Source organism: Phyllobates terribilis, unplaced genomic scaffold (genome assembly GCF_046119375.1).
Source record: "Phyllobates terribilis strain yellow unplaced genomic scaffold, ASM4611937v1 Scaffold_4__5_contigs__length_816908805, whole genome shotgun sequence".
NCBI lineage: Eukaryota > Metazoa > Chordata > Amphibia > Anura > Dendrobatidae > Phyllobates > Phyllobates terribilis.
The window spans coordinates 678,715,086-678,732,954 of record NW_027362764.1 but is presented as its reverse complement, the minus strand read 5'-3'; the positions used below and the strand labels follow the sequence as shown (position 1 = coordinate 678,732,954).

The 17,869-nt window shown below is 42.7% G+C and overlaps 5 pseudogenes; all 5 read right to left on the bottom strand.

The window, feature by feature from the left end:
- Positions 1-6,013: 6,013 nt before the first annotated feature.
- LOC141269578 (5S ribosomal RNA) lies at positions 6,014-6,132 on the bottom strand (annotated as a pseudogene).
- A 964-nt stretch (positions 6,133-7,096) lies between these two features.
- LOC141267579 (5S ribosomal RNA) lies at positions 7,097-7,216 on the bottom strand (annotated as a pseudogene).
- A 1,668-nt stretch (positions 7,217-8,884) lies between these two features.
- Positions 8,885-9,004, bottom strand: LOC141269921 (5S ribosomal RNA; annotated as a pseudogene).
- A 7,182-nt stretch (positions 9,005-16,186) lies between these two features.
- LOC141269432 (5S ribosomal RNA) lies at positions 16,187-16,305 on the bottom strand (annotated as a pseudogene).
- Positions 16,306-17,408: 1,103 nt separating this feature from the next.
- LOC141267369 (5S ribosomal RNA) lies at positions 17,409-17,528 on the bottom strand (annotated as a pseudogene).
- Positions 17,529-17,869: the final 341 nt, after the last annotated feature.

Genomic DNA, 17,869 nt, shown 5'->3' with positions numbered 1-17,869 from the left:
ACCAAGTCCCACACACTGCTAGAAGCCCAAATATTTTTTCAGAGCTAGATGCAGAAAAAAATTATTTTTAATTTGCAACCTGATGGAGGTCAGTATAGATGGACTAATAGACCAAGTCCCACACACCGCTAGAAGCCCAAATATTTTTTCAGAGCTAGATGCAGAAAAAAATTATATTCAATTTGCAACCTGCTGGACGTCAGTATAGAAGGACTAATAGAACCAGTCCCACACACTGCTAGAAGCCCAAATATTTTTTCAGAGCTAAATGAAGAAAAAAATTATTTTTAATTTGCAACCTGATGGAGGTCAGTATAGATGGACTAATAGACCAAGTCCCACACACTGCTAGAAGCCCAAATATTTTTTCAGAGCTAGATGCAGAAAAAAATTAGTTTTAATTTGCAACCTGATGGAGGTCAGTATAGATGGACTAATAGACCAAGTCCCACACACCGCTATAAGCCCAAATATTTTTTCAGAGCTAGATGCAGAAAATTTTTTTATTCAATTTGCAACCTGATGGAGGTCAGTATAGATGGACTAATAGACCAAGTCCCACACACTGCTAGAAGCCCAAATATTTTTTCAGAGCTAGATGCAGAAAAAAATTATTTTTAATTTGCAACCTGATGGAGGTCAGTATAGATGGACTAATAGACCAAGTCCCACACACTGCTAGAAGCCCAAATATTTTTTCAGAGCTAGATGCAGAAAAAAATTATTTTTAATTTGCAACCTGATGGAGGTCAGTATAGATGGACTAATAGAACAAGTCCCACACGCTGCTAGAAGCCCAAATATTTTTTCAGAGATAAATGAAGAAAAAAATTATTTTTAATTTGCAACCTGATGGAGGTCAGTATAGATGGACTAATAGACCAAGTCCCACACACTGCTAGAAGCCCAAATATTTTTTCAGAGCTAGATGCAGAAAAAAATTATTTTTAATTTGCAACCTGATGGAGGTCAGTATAGATGGACTAATAGACCAAGTCCCACACACCGCTAGAAGCCCAAATATTTTTTCAGAGCTAGATGCAGAAAAAAATTATATTCAATTTGCAACCTGCTGGAGGTCAGTATAGAAGGACTAATAGAACAAGTCCCACACACTGCTAGAAGCCCAAATATTTTTTCAGAGCTAAATGAAGAAAAAAATTATTTTTAATTTGCAACCTGATGGAGGTCAGTATAGATGGACTAATAGACCAAGTCCCACACACTGCTAGAAGCCCAAATATTTTTTCAGAGCTAGATGCAGAAAAAAATTATATTCAGTTTGCAACCTGATGGAGGTCAGTATAGATGGACTAATAGAATGATGCTATGCCCAAAAGATTTTACTTCACTAGGTGCAGTAAAAAAATTGGTATTCTATACACAGGTGGTATATCTTGCAACACAGATAGGCTACTCCACTGACTAACACACTCTGCAATAGGCCAAAAAGAATTAGCTTTGCTAGATTCAGCCAAATGCTGTGAAAAAAACTTGCACAGCACTGGCACAGACCTGCCTGGCAAAAACTGATAGGAACTCATGTAACCTAGTCCTGAAAAGGACTCCAATTACAATTAGTCTTTACTCCCACAATCTATCTATTTAAGAGCACAGACCTGCCTGATAAAAGTCGTAGGAAATGCTGTAACCTAGTCCTTAAAAGGACTGCAATCACAACTATTCCCTACTCCCAAGCTATCTGTATATTTGTGCGAAAATTGGCTTGAAATTAACAAGGTATAGCGCACACAGCAACAGCGGTGCCGTCTAACACGCAGCTGCAGCAGTGAGAAAATGGTGGCGACGGGGAAAATGGCTTGGTCTTATAGGGCAAGGACATGTGACATACACTGCCAATCACACATGCCCTTGCTTGTGTGAAAAAAAGCACTTCGCTCCGTGTGTGCGCTGCTGATAGGCTGACAGATTGCACCTCCCCACTGCAAATGCGGGAAAGAGAAAAAAAAATGGAGATCTTCATTGTTCCTGCAGAGATCCATCCCCTGCCCCTCAGCCCGCCCCGCTGTACACTCAAACTGCGTATTAACATTAATTTTCATCATTACTGAGAAAAAATCCAGTTATGATTTTGGTGCACGAACAGTTATCGAACATAACCTCGAACAGCCGAATTTTTCTCAAATTGTTCGTGTTCGCCGACCGGCTCGAACACCGCCCAAAACAGCTCGAATTTGAGATTGGCGAACAGTTCGAGTAGAACAACGCTCATCTCTACTGCCAACCGAGACTCATGACACTCAACAAACAAATCTCTCCTAAAGGTCCTAGGCACAAGCAACCTCCCATGGGGAGTGTTAGATGGGGCATTCTCCTGTGCTTTAAGAATCTCATCCTCCAAAACGGAGTCCAAAGCAGCAATCACAACACCTTCTTGTAAAATGGACTCCTCTTCCTCCTCAACACCGACCATGGGAGAAAAGCTGCGAGACAAAGCATCCGCTTTAACATTCTTGGTACCCAGGATGTAAGTAACGGAAAAATTAAACCGCGAGAAAAAAAGTGCCCACCTAGCCTGACGGGCATTCAAGCGCTTGGCAGCATCAAGATAGATCAGATTTTTATGATCAGTGAAAACCTGAATGGGAAATTCAGCACCTTCCAAGAGATGACGCCAGTGTTCAAATGCGAGTTTAATCGCCAGCAATTCCCGATTTCCAATATCGTAATTAAGTTCAGTCTCGGAAAATTTTTTTGAAAAAAAGGCACAAGGATGTACTCCATCCTTGTTTTCCTGAGACAACACCGCACCAACCCCCACCGAAGAAGCATCAACCTCAACCAAAAACGGCTTAGTCACATCAGGCTGCATAAGGATGGGAGCAGAGGTGAACCTCTCCTTTAGAAACACAAAAGCTTCAATGGCCTCAGAAGTCCACTGAACCGCATTAGCACCTTTCCTGGTGAGATCGGTCAGCGGTTTGACAATAATAGAATTTTTTTTTATGAATTTTCTGTAATAATTGGCGAAACCCAAAAACCTCTGTATCGATTTCAAACCAATAGGCCTAGGCCATTCCTGCACAGCTTGAACTTTAACCGGGTCCATCTCAAAACCTTCACTGGAGATAATGTAGCCCAAAAAACTAATTCTCTGTACAGCGAACTCACATTTCTCCAGCTTAGCAAAAAGCGAATTGTCCATTAATAACTGTAATACCTCACGTACGCTCCGCCAATGAGACTCCAGATCCGGCGAATAAATCAAAATGTCATCCAAATGCACAACCACATTTTTGCCGATTAAAGGTCTAAGGATATCATTAATAAGATTCTGAAAAAATGTTGGAGCATTGGTGAGACCAAAAGGCATAACCAGATTCTCAAAATGACCCACAGGAGTGTTAAAAGCAGTCTTCCATTCATCACCCTCCTTCATGCGCAACAAATTGTATGCCCCCCGGAGATCAATTTTAGAGAACCACTTGGCCCCCACTAACTGGTTAAATAAATCAGGAATCAATGGCAGTGGGTAAGGATTGAGTACAGTAATTTTATTAATCTCACGAAAGTCCAGACAAGGACGTAAACCGCCATCTTTTTTTTTTACAAAAAAAAATCCAACAGCCACAGGAGACTTGGAAGGCCTAATGTGACCGGTGGCCAAGCTTGTCTTTATGTATTCTTCCAAAGCCTTTCTTTCAGGAATAGTAAGATTAAATAAACGACTCTTAGGAAGAGTCGCGCCAGGGACAAATTCAATGGTACAATCATAGTCTCTATGGGGAGGCAAAACCTGCGACTCCTCCTCAGAAAAAACTCTCCAAAAATCCTGAATAGGTACAGGCAATTCCCCTCTATCCACAGCAGCAATGCGCCCGGTACAACACTTGTCATAACACTTAGGGCTCCAGGACTTAATTTCATTGGTAGACCAATCCAGTACAGGATTGTGCAATTTTAACCAGGGTAACCCCAATATTACTGGAGAAGGCAAGTTATCCAATACCACCAAATCCAAATTCTCTTGATGAATACCATTAATAGTGAGGGGAAATTCACAGACCATGTTAGTAACACTCTTCAAGGGAGAGCCATCGACAGAAACCACAGCAATAGGGGATGACAAAGTTTTAGGTTCTAATCTAAGTTTTTCCAAGAATCCCCCATCAATCACATTCAGAGTAGATCCATAATCCACAAATACCCGAAATTCAATTAATTCATCCTGAGCAGCAGTAGTGGCAGATAGGAATACTCCCTTAGAATTTAAACAGGCAATACGAGCATGACTGACCATTTTTTTTTTCTTTCTTCTTACGAAGCACACAGCTCTTAATAAAATGACCAGAATTTCCGCAATAGAAACACAAGCCTTCAGAAAGTCGGCGGTCTTTTTCCTGAGAGCGGGGTGCCATCGCCCCAATTTCCATCGGCTCTCCATTGTCAGCACAGAACCTCTCAGGACTCGAAGCTGACATAGCAGAGGATTTGCTCTCATTAACCCTTTCACGCAGTCTCCTGTCCACCCGTATAGCTAATTGCATTGCCTCCTGCAAGTTTCCAGGTGTGGGATAAGCAATCAGTAAATCCTTTACCCTTTCACATAGCCCTGCAAGAAACAAGCTTTTCAAAGCAGAATCGTTCCACCCCACCTGGGCAGACCACCGACGGAAGTGAGAACAATATTTTTCCACATTACCTGATCCCTGCCTCAAACGTCTTAATTCAGACTCAGCAGATGAGACACGATCAGGATCATCGTACAACAAACCCAAAGCAGAAAAAAAACTATCCACTGATCTAAAGCACGGATCACTAGGTTGGAGAGAGAAGGCCCATCCCTGAGGATCTTTGCGCAAAAGTGACATTATGATCCCTATGCGCTGTGATTCATCACCAGAGGATCCGGGTCTCAAACGAAAATATAATAGACAAGCATTTTTAAAAGAAAAAAAATCTTGTTGTTTGCCAAAAAATAGATCAGGCAGACGTACCTTAGGTTCCACAAAATGCGGTCCAGAACAGCTACTCACGTGTTGTTGGAGCTTGGTCACCTCCAGAGAGAGTCCCTGCAAGCGTTGAGCCAAATCTTGCACCGAGACCATGATGGAAAACTGGAGGACTTTCCTTAGAGAATTTTTTTTTTTTTTTTTTTTTTTATGGCTGGAATTACTGTTATGATCTGCTACAGAGACTAAGGAAAGAAAGGAGATCTATCCCTACAATAGAACTAAACTAGATCCCTACGATGTAACGAGGAACCTGATCCTGCGATCAGACCCGCTAAAGTCCTCGGCTAGTCTGAACGCAGACCTATAGATGTGAGGGAGGGATCGATACAAGATCTAGGGACTGGGAAAAGTTTGACACCTCCTAGCAGAAATAGTAGCAGTCAAAGACAAACACACAACAAAAAGGCATAGGGGTCAGAAGACCTAGCAAAACTAACAGAGAACGGCAACAGAGCAACAAGCTAGCTCAACAGTAGTAAATACAAATGAAGTCCAGCAAAGCCAGGAGGGCGGAGCCGGATTAAATAGGCAAAATGGTCATGTGACCAGCAAACTAAAAAAAAACTAACAGGAGAGTTGTAACACGCTTGGTGGCGAGCAATCTGGCCGTGACGGGGCGGGCTCCGAAGGGTCCATGCAAAGGCTGTGCCGTCCCTAACTTGGGGGCGGAGCGAGACGTCCAGGGGTGAATGAAGGAAGAGGGTGAGATGTTTGCCAGTGACTTTGAGCTGCTCTTCAGGGGGGAGGGTCGTGTTGCCTGCAAAGGTCTTCTGCTTGGGGTTACCGGTGGTTACCTCCAGCCACGCGGGAGACGCTGGTCCTGGTGAAAAGGAGCCTAGTATTAAAAGTAAAGAAGCAACAATGCTGGAGGCCCACGGTGATCAGAAGGATGCTGGTATTTTGCAGAGATGAAATAGCGCAAGAGAGAAAGCAAATGAAAAAAAGAAATGAGAATGAATGTGTGCACTTGTGAAAGGGAATGGAAAAAAGGCATAGAAGAGAGTGCCCCCTGCTGGTGGAAGGAAGGAAAAAGCAAAAGCCTACAGCACCTGGTATTCGCAGGTGGTCTCCCATCCAAATACTAACCAGGCCCAACCGTGCTTAGATTCCAATATCAGACAAGATCGGGCGTGTTCAGGGTGGTTTGGCCTTAGGCACTGGCAAGCCTCTCACTTGCTGCTTTTCTACTTTGAAGGCACAGACAAGCCTCTCACTTGCTGCTTTTCTACTTTGAAGTCTGGCTGCCGGATGCCCTTTCCAGTGTTCAGCAAGACCAGGTCCTTTTGTGCTTTCCCTTCTCTTCAATTTTTTTGCTGGCTTCCTTTAAAGGTCTTGTAGACAGAATGCCCCACTCAGAGCCGCTGAGCTCACTGATCGGCTGCAGCGCTGTCGACGGAACGTCAGCTTCACGGCCAATGCCACAGGCCGGGAGCAGGGTCGAGACTCACCGGTAGACCCGGGTAGGGTGAGCAGAGCGCGGTTAGTTGCATTCTTATATCCTGCAGCCGGGGATTAAGTTTTAATGAAAGGGAACAATCCCTTTGACTGTTTGCAGCGCGCCACACCTAGGAAGCGCACTCTCACACACAAGCCAGCATGCACACGTGCTCGCACGTGACAACACCCCCTATCTGCCCCTACATCCTCTCCGTCACCATGCGTCAGACTCTCCTGCCTGTTTTATGATTTCAGGACCCTAGCAGGAATCACCCCCCCCCCTCCCCAATTCCTTCGATGCCTTCCTTGCACTGAGGTTAGCTCTTTGTCAGCCGTCTGGCTTGGTTACACAAGCTTCTTTGCAGAGAAACATGTTACTTCTGCTGGCCCTCGCTAGGCGGCCAGCATCCAAAACCTTCCCTGGGCACCTGCTGAAAGCCTGGCCCCTTCACGGCCCCGGGTGCTTTTAACACCATCATTTCCACATGGCGAGCTGCGGAGTCAATAAGCACTCCTAGCCGTGGCAAGGAGCTCGGTGTCAGGCCTGCGTGGTAGCGTACTTAGCTGCCAACTGGCTCAGACGCCTTGTGGCTTCCATCATCTAAGTTACTTAAGGTCGGTGTCCGGCAAGGTGCCGTTCCATGCTAGCCGAGCTGGGCAATAGGGCAAAACGTCATCAAAATGGTCTACAGCACTCGGTGTTCCCAGGAGGTCTCCCATCCAAGTACTGTCCGAGCCCAGCCCTGCTTTGCTTCCGAGATCAGACGAGATCGGGCATATCCAAGCTGGTATGGCCAGTAGACGCTGCTCGATCCATCGCCCGGCCAGCCTTTCTCAGGATCTCTTGGTGGCGAGCAATCTGGCCGTGATGGGGCGGTCTCCGAAGGGTCCATGCAAAGTCTGTGCCATCCCTACAGGTGTGGTTTGTTTAGCAGTGATTCACCCGCGCGCATCAGGTGTCTTCCAAAATGGCTCGGCGCAGGGTCTCCTGCAGGCTAAACCCTTCATCGCGGTAATGTGACAGAAAGAGCAAGCTGGACTTGTAACTTGGGGACGGAGCGAGACGTCCAGGGGTGAATGAAGGAAGAGGGTGAGATGGTTGCCAGTGACTTTGAGCTGCTCTTCAGGGGGGAGGGTCGTGTTGCCTGCAAAGGTCTTCTGCTTGGGGTTACCGGTGGTTGCCTCCAGCCACTCGAGAGACGCTGGTCCTGGTGAAAAGGAGCCTAGTATTAAAAGTAAAGAAGCAACAATGCTGGAGGCCCACGGTGATCAGAAGGATGCTGATATTTTGCAGAGATGAAATAGCGCAAGAGAGAAAGCAAATGAAAAAAAGAAAAGAGAATGAATGTGTGCACTTGTGAAAGGGAATGGAAAAAAGGCATAGAAGAGAGTGCCCCCTGCTGGTGGAAGGAAGGAAAAAGCAAAAGCCTACAGCACCTGGTATTCCCAAGTGGTCTCCCATCCAAGTACTAACCAGGCCTGACCCTGCTTAGCTTCAAAATCAGACGAGATCGGCAGAGACAAGCCTCTCACTTGCTGCTTATCTACTTTGAAGTCTGGCTGCCGGCTGCCGGCTGCCGGCTGCCCTTTCCAGTGCTCAGCAAGACCAGGTCCTTTTGTGCTTTCCCTTCACTTCAATTTTTTTGCTGGCTTCCTTAAAAGGTCTGGTAGACACAACGCACCACTCAGAGCCGCTGAGCTCACTGATCGGCTGCAGCGCTGTCGACGGAACGTCAGCTTCACGGCCAATGCTACAGGCCGGGAGCAGAGGCGAGACTCACCGGTAGACCCGGGTAGGGTGAGTAGAGCGCGGTTAGTTGCTTTCTAATAGCCTGCAGCCGGGGATTAACTTTTAATGAAAGGGAACAATCCCTTTGACTGTCTGCAGCGCGCCACAGCTAGGAAGCGCACTCTCACACACAAGCCAGCATGCACACGTGCTCGCACGTGACAACACCCCCTATCTGCCCCTACATCCTCTCCGTCACCATGCGTCAGACTCTCCTGCCTGTTTTATGATTTCAGGGCCCTAGCAGGAATCACCCCCCCCTCCCCAATTCCTTCCGCACCTTCCTTGCCTTCCTTGCACTGATGATAGCTCTTTGTCAGCCGTCTGGCTTGGTTACACAAGCTTCTTTGCAGAGAAACATGTTACTTCTGCTGGCCCTCACTAGCCGGCCGGCATCCAAAACCTTCCCTGGGCACCTGCTGAATGCCTGGCCCCTTCACGGCCCCGGGTGCTTTTAACGCCATCATTTCCACACGACGAGCTGCGGAGTCAATAAGCACTCTTAGCCGTGGCAAGGAGCTCGGTGTCAGGCCTGCGTGAAGGCGGCTGGGTAGCATACATAGATGCCAACTGGCTCAGAGGCCTTGGGGCTTCCATCATCTAAGTTACTTAAGGTCGGTGTCCGGCAAGGCGCCGTTCCATGCTAGCCGAGCTGGGCAGTAGGGCAAAAAGTCATCAAAATGGTCTACAGCACCCGATGCTCCCAGGAGGTCTCCCATCCAAGTACTGTCCGAGCCCAGCCCTGCTTTGCTTCCGAGATCAGACAAGATTGGGCGTATCCAAGGTGGTAAAGCCAGTAGATGCTGCTCAATCCATCGCCCGGCCAGCCTTTCTCAGGATCGCTTGGTGGCGAGCAATCTGGCCGTGACGGGGCGGGCTCCGAAGGTTCCATGCAAAGGCTGTGCCGTCCCTACAGGTGTGGTTAGTTTAGCAGTGATTCACCCGCCGCATCAGGTGTCTTCAAAAATGTCTCGGCACAGGGTCTCCTGCAGGCTAAACCCTTCATCGCGGTAATGTGACAGAAAGAGCAAGCTGGACCCGTAACTTGGGGGCTGAGCGAGACGTCCAGGGGTGAATGAAGGAAGAGGGTGAGATGGTTGCCAGTGACTTTGAGCTGCTCTTCAGGGGGGAGGGTCGTGTTGCCTGCAAAGGTCTTCTGCTTGGGGTTACCGGTGGTTGCCTCCAGCCACCCGGGAGACGCTGGTCCTGGTGAAAAGGAGCCTAGTATTAAAAGTATATAAGCAACAATGCTGGAGGCCCACGGTGATCAGAAGGATGCTGGTATTTTGTAGAGATGAAATAGCGCAAGAGAGAAAGCAAATGAAAAAAAGAAAAGAGAATGAATGTGTGCACTTGTGAAAGGGAATGGAAAAAAGGCATAGAAGAGACTGCCCCCTGCTGGTGGAAGGAAGGAAAAAGCAAAAGCCTACAGCACCTGGCATTCCCAGGCGGTCTCTGTTAAATGGTTAATTATGGAAATTCATTTGGAATGTTAATCGATAATCATTTTTCTGAGTTCTATGCCTCAGCCATCGTGTCTAGTTGACATGTGCTATTTGTGTGTGTATTTTTGGTTCACTACCATATGTAGAACAGGTGTCCATATGACTGGCTATAAAAGCCCATGGTACAGAAAGGGGGGGCTCTCTTGCTCTGCCCACCCCACAAGACACAGAATCTTCATGCTGAGAATCAGATGACATGTAGGCCTGGACACATGCTGGACAAAGACATGATTTACCAGCCAGGATCCAAGGAAAGATGGGTGAATCTCAACAATTAAGCTAATTATGGACAAATGGACAATTACTTTATAACTAATTATTGTATGTACCTGCTGCAATCTGATTCTTTTTAATGGACAATCCAAGAATAAATAGATACATTTTTTTATAAGAATATCGTGATATTGATACTTTGAGAAGTCCTCAGTAGAAAAAAATAATACAGGAAGAGTATTATTTTACAATGGTGAGCCAGCCAGTCCTGTTTTTTTGTTTTTTAAATTAAGTAAGTGAATTTCTTCCGTGAACAAGGGGGGAGTCCTGACGAGCTGAACAGCTGTTGTTCACGTGTCAGTAAATTCACTAGTTTGTCACGAGAAGCAGAAAGGACCTACAGACTGAGGAAAGACAGGAAGCAGAGGTACTAACAAGGAACAGAATCACACAGGAAAAGAATCAGACGAACTGAAGACAGGACGTGCTGATAAAGAGAAGCCAAGGAATCTTAAGGTAAGCAAAATATGGATATAATTTCTTCTTTTGCTAAACAAAGTAATATTAATTTCAAAGTTAATGTAGGAGATGACATAGAAGTTTTGTGGCTCAGTTTATACAAAGAATGTGAATTGCAGAATTTGCAGTTAACTTCTAAATTGGTAAAAAGAGACAAACAGAAATTGAGAAATATTCTACATTTGGTAGATTTATTTCATAGTCTTGTGTTAGAGATTTCTAAGCAGGAAAATAGTGTAGAAGTGTCAGACGGTGATACTGATTCTGACTGTAATGTGGAAAATGAACAAGAAGTAAGACACATGTCTGTAACTGAAGGTGACCTTGGGTCTGACCAAGAGACGGACATACAGAAACCTGACATGGGAGGAGACATGACTGACATACGAGAAACCGACATACTAGGTGATGTGGGAGGAGACGTGAGTGACGTAGGAGGAACGGACGTACAAGAGCCACTAAAAATATCAGAGAATTCTGGAATTACCCAGGCTCAACTCCAAATTAAAATGAGGAAAAATTTGCTGAAATTATACAAAATCATGCCAAAATATGATGTCAAAATCCATGCCTGTAGAAATTCAGAGACATTTGAGAGCTTCTCTGATAAGTTTGATTTATCCAATGAGGAGAGGAATCAATTATTTAAAATATGGATTCCTGTGACATTGTCCAGACGTTTACATTTAATGCCCTGTGAAAATGACTCTCCTAATGGATGGGAAAATGATTCGGACAGATTAAGATATTTGATTTATTGTGTCACAAAGGATTTGCCCAACATAGAAGATCTTCAGAAACTAAGGATTGGTAGGAAGGAATGTACATATACATTCATTTCCATATTTGAACGGTTGTACAAAGCTCTCATCAAAAATGGAAAAGTACAACATATGATAACAACTTTTGTACAAAAATTCAAATTCCTAAATTCAGTTTCCCAAGTTATGGCATCACAAAAAAATTCATTATTTGAATGTCCGCAGATGCTGGATTTTGTTAGAAAACATGAGAATCGTGAAAAGAAAATAAATCAAGCTAAATTTATAAAACCAGGAAATGTAAAATCTTACCAAAAGCCAATATCAAACTCTCCTAGACTGAGTCATCCCCATAGTGAACTCTATCAAATACGCAGAAGATTTCATATATGTTATAAGCCATATCAGCCAGTGCAAAGATCCATCTCTCCACAGAATGAGTTAATTCTCAGTCAGAACTGTGATTCTCTAAAAAGGAAAATGGCTGAAACTGATGGACAGAGACAGGTGAGACGACCAACTCACAGTGACGTCATGGAATGTGGACAGAAGAACAGGCAGTTCTCTGAGGTTTTGAAGGATAGAAAAATGTCTTTCCTAAATAGGGCGTTCCTGGAGATATTTGAGAGAGACAGAAGATTTGGTTTAGGGAGTGGCTAAGGAAAAACTGTAATTATAATGTTGTATCAAAATGTAATACAATGTCTCAATATTTATTTATAATCTTATACAGTAAAATTGTAGTTACATAGTTTCTAATAGTTCATATATATATATATATGTATATATATATATATATATATATATATACACTTGTCTAAGTAGAGATTGCATATAATTGTATTTATATATACGTTTATAAAATATATATATATATATTAATTAATAAATTAGAACTTCATATATATAAATTTAAGTAGCAATATTTTGAATTACATTAGAACCAACCAATATATGTATAAGATATTTAAATAATTCTGTTTCTGTATGAATTTGATATTTAATTTTATTTTCTTATATTTCCTTAGAGTTTTCATTCCAAAGCAGGATTTGATCAAAGAACTCTAAAATGGATTTATTTCTTTATTCACACAGGAAGAGAAAAAATTGCATGATTTTATGTGTATAACATTTTAAAATAATAACAATATATCTAGTTGAACTATAATATATATGTAATACTTATTAATTCTTTTGTGTTGCTAATATTTTCTGTGCATGAAGTGTTCGTGCAAATTAAAGTAGCTTTACAGCATGATGTGTGACAGCTGCGGCCTTTGAACTTTGAGCTAATAGTATAGGATCCCATTCATTATATTTTCAACTGATGTAACTTAAGACCGGGCAGCCAGTGATAAAAGAATCTAAGACAAGAGTTTTTTCAAGTGTCTGAAATTCCAGTGACTTACTCTCATATTATATAATATGTACTTGGGGAATATTCAAAGAAATATAAAGATATTCAATTGATATGGCAATGCGCATTAATAAATTGGGATACAACAATTTTGGGTTAAATATATATATATATATATATATATATATATATATATATATAAAACTTCATATGTGGAATGTTTGAGTTGAACAGATCTGTGAATGTCAGAGTGAAGGTGACAGATGAGTAAATCAGCAGCTGCTAAGTGTGATTGATGTGACAGAGGCCTCGTATGTTTGTATGTTTGAAAAAAAAATGTTTCTTTATGTGAAGGTACAAAAATATATTTAATTCTGAGGAAATTATAATACATAATTAGGTATTACTGTATCTACATATATATATTTCTATATTTCTTTAATAATTATTATTTCTTGATTTAACTAATAGTGGATAAGGGCAACCACACATCAAAATGGTTTACAAAGCAAATTTATATTTAGAATAATTTTCCACATGATAATATTCTTGAATAACTATAATATTATTTTTAATGGTTACCTAAATAGGTACACACCTCTCTTTAGTCAAATCTATGCTACTCATCGATATGAAATTTATGCACAATATTTCTAGAAGAATAATTATTTTTAATTTGGTTCTGATATATACATAAATTTTATAAAATAATATTTTTGGTATTAAGGGGAAAATGTGTTTTTGATCCTGATTACATAATCACTTTTGATCAATACTTATTTTCCACACATTTTAATAAAGAAGAAATAATAATAAGGTACTATGGTATAATTAAGAAGGGTATTACATGCAAAGTTGCATAATTTAATATTTTTTGGTGGTACAAGGTTATGACAAATATGAAATCATCCAGATAATGGAGATATAAGGGTATTTTTTATGGAGAATATAATTACTCTGCATTTGTCATTAAAATTTAAAGGCCTTATTTTTATTTTTATTCTTATTTTCACTCTTAATTTTATTTTTCATTTTTAAAATTTTATTCTTACTTTATACTTCTTATTTTTCTATTTTTTCATTTTTTAATTCTCATTTGATTTTATTTGAGTTCAATATCTCAATTGAGAAAACACATTAATATTTAATAAAGTAATGTCTAATACAAGAGTATTGCTTCATTAAATATATATTGCTAAGGAAAAAAATGTTTACATTTTCTGAGCAAACACAACAATTCATTCATTCATTTATTCATTCATTCATTCATTCATACATTCATATATTTATTCATTTTGGTTCAGGAGTATACATTCTTTGATATTATTGGTTTAATAAAGATATAAAAACTTGTTTTTTAAAAATACACTGACACCTATGGGTTGGAAAAGGTAATTACACCTATGACATAAAAATGTTCTATCATATGGAGTACTTGATTGATAATGAATTATTATCTATTATTGTTTATTATTCCAAACATAATTTATTTTAATATTTTGATAATAATTAGATGGATATTACTGATTGCTATGGTACGCTGTGATATTATAGGTTAGGAAAAACTGCCAGATTTGGTATCAGATTAGGGAATGAAGACTTCAATCAAGACATCGCAATTATGAATTCTATCTTAATAAAGACTTTTAATTTTTATAAATCAAAGAGATTCTCAAAAGTTACAAGAAGAAGCAACTGATATCCGGACGTCTCAGAAGGTAACAGGTGTGAATGCTGAGTGTTATAATAGACTGTGTCCATTACATACAATACAATTCACACCACTGATCACCAGGACGGCAGAGGACGATGATCCTATATGTACTGTGTTGTGTTTAAGTTTCATCACGTTCCAGTGGTTTCTTATCACCTGCAACGCTTCAATGAAAGCTGGTGAACAGGTAATACCTGGCATATGTGTCCTGTATATAAAGGACTGAGTACTGTTTATGGTGCTATATAAAGCAGGAAAGTGGCAAGTTAACCCTTGCTTTACTGACCAAAGACGTCACATCTGTTCCAAAAGTGACACGAGACCAGTGCGGACACACGGAAGTTTCCAAAGACGATCCAACGTAAGTCCAGGTGACACTGCACAGATATTAAAGCTACATTTCATCCATGGACTTTGTTTTCTTATCAACTGACACTCGTGATCTTTCTAATAAAGAGTACAGTTTATGGACTGAACAATAATGAACACAATTATGGACTGTACAATATCTACATGCTGTAATTTATTTCAAAGGAGTTTTCATCTAAAGACTGTTATAAAAGAACCAAGAAGAAGACGAGACGACGACCCGATGACATCAGATGATGACGATTGAACCCGCGATTGCTTCAATTTAGATATAGGGAAGTATAATTATACATATTAAATGAATATTAGTCACGGCTTACCATAACATGAATTCACATCATTATATAACAATAATCCGATATTGATACTATTATTACTATTATTATTATTATGGAAATTTAATGATATTGCCAAGGAAGAAGGAAAGAAAAAATGATTGATGAATGTATCTTCTTTTGAGATTTTTCAGTTAAAGTCCTTTTATTCTCAAAAAAGGGGGAAATGTTAAATGGTTAATTATGGAAATTCATTTGGAATGTTAATCGATAATCATTTTTCTGAGTTCTATGCCTCTGCCATCGTGTCTAGTTGACATGCGCTATTTGTGTGTGTAATTTTGGTTCACTACCATATGTAGAACAGGTGTCCATACGACTGGCTATAAAAGCCCATGGTACAGAAAGGGGGGGCTCTCTTGCTCTGCCCACCCCACAAGACACAGAATCTTCATGCTGAGAAGCAGATGACATGTAGGCCTGGACACATGCTGGAAAAAAACATGATTTACCAGCCAGGATCCAAGGAAAGATGGGTGAATCTCAACAATTAAGCAAATTATGGACAAATGGACAATTACTTTATAACTAATTATTGTATGTACCTGCTGCAATCTGATTCTTTTTAATGGACAATCCAAGAATAAACAGATACATTTTTTTATAAGAATATCGTGATATTGATACTTTGAGAAGTCCTCAGAAGAAAAAAATAATACAGGAAGAGTATTATTTTACAGTCTCCCATCCAAGTACTAACCAGGCCTGAACCTGCTTAGCTTCTGAGATCAGATGAGATCGGGCGTGTTCAGGGTGGTGAGTCCGTAGACAGAGACACGCCTCTCACTTGCTGCTGAAGGCTAAACCCTTCATCGCGGTAATGTGACAGAAAGAGCAAGCTGGACCCGTAACTTGGGGGCGGAGCGAGACGTCCAGGGGTGAATGAAGGAAGAGGGTGAGATGGTTGCCAGTGACTTTGAGCTGCTCTTCAGGGGGGAGGTCTTCTGCTTAGGGTTACCGGTGGTTGCCTCCAGCCACCCGGGAGACGCTGGTCCTGGTGAAAAGGAGCCTAGTATTAAAATTAAATAAGCAACAATGCTGGAGGCCCACGGTGATCAGAAGGATGCTGGTATTTTGCAGAGATGAAATAGCGCAAGAGAGAAAGCAAATGAAAAAAAGAAAAGAGAATGAATGTGTGCACTTGTGAAAGGGAATGCAAAAAAGGCATAGAAGAGAGTGCCCCCTGCTGGTGGAAGGAAGGAAAAAGCAAAAGCCTACAACACCTGGTATTCCCAGGTGGTCTCCCATCCAAGTCCTAACCAGGCCCAACCCTGCTTAGCTTCCAAGATGAGACAAGATCAGGCGTGTTTAGGGTGGTGTGGCCGTAGGCAGAGATAAGCTTCTCACTTGCTGCTTTTCTACTTTGAAGTCTGGTTGCCGGATGCCCTTTCCAGTGTTCAGCAAGACCAGGTCCTTTTGTGCTTTCCCTTCTCTTCAATTTTTTTGCTGGCTTCCTTTAAAGGTCTTGTAGACACAATGCCCCACTCAGAGCCGCTGAGCTCACTGATCGGCTGCAGCGCTGTCGACGGAACGTCAGCTTCACGGCCAATGCCACAGGCAGGGAGCAGAGGCGAGACTCACCGGTAGACCCGGGTAGGGTGAGTAGAGCGCGGCTAGTTGCTTTCTAATAGCCTGCAGCCGGGGATTAACTTTTAATGAAAGGGAACAATCCCTTTGACTGTCTGCAGCGCGCTACACCTAGGAAGCGCAATCTCACACACAAGCCAGCATGCACACGTGCTCGCACGTGACAACACCCCCTATCTGCCCCTACAACCTCTCCGTCACCATGCGTCAGACTCTCCTGCCTGTTTTATGATTTCAGGGCCCTAGCAGGAATCACTCCCCCCCCTCCCCAATTCCTTCCTTGCCTTCCTTGCACTGAGGTTAGCTCTTTGTCAAACGTCTGGCTTGGTTACACAAGCTTCTTTGCAGAGAAACATGTTACTTCTGCTGGCCCTCGCTAGGCGGCCGGCATCCAAAACCTTCCCTGGGCACCTGCTGAAAGCCTGGCCCTTTCACGGCCCCGGGTGCTTTTAACGCCATAATTTCCACACGGCGATCTGCGGAGTCAATTAGCACTCCTAGCCGTGGCAAGGAGCTCGGTGTCAGGCCTGCGTGAAGGCGGCGGGGTAGCGTACTTAACTGCCAACTGGCTCAGAGGCCTTGGGGCTTCCATCATCTAAGTTACTTAAGGTCGGTGTCCGGCAAGGCGCCGTTCCATGCTAGCCGAGCTGGGCAGTAGGGCAAAACATCATCAAAATAGTCTACAGCAGTGTTCCCAACTCCAGTCCTCAAGGCCCACCAACAGATCATGTTTTCAGGATTTCCTTAGTATTGCACAGGTGATGGAATTATCACCTGTGCAATACTAAGGAAATCCTGAAAACATGACCTGTTGGTGGGCCTTGAGGACTGGAGTTGGGGAACCCTGGTCTACAGCACCCGGTGTTCCCAGGAGGTCTCCCATCCAAGTACTGTCTGAGCCCAGCCCTGCTTTGCTTCCGAGATCAGACGAGATCGGGCGTATCCAAGGCGGTATGGCCAGTAGACGCTGCTCGATCCATCGCCTGGCCAGCCTTTCTCAGGATCGCTTGGTGGCGAGCAATCTGGCCGTGACGGGGCGGGCTCCGAAGGGTCCATGCAAAGGCTGTGCCATCCCTACAGGTGTGGTTTGTTTAGCAGTGATTCACCGGCCGCATCAGGTGTCTTCAAAAATGTCTCGGCGCAGGGTCTCCTGCAGGCTAAACCCTTCATCGCGGTAATGTGACAGAAAGAGCAAGCTGGACCCGTAACTTGGGGGCGGAGCGAGACGTCCAGGGGTGAATGAAGGAAGAGGGTGAGATGGTTGCCAGTGACTTTGAGCTGCTCTTCAGGGGGGAGGGTCGTGTTGC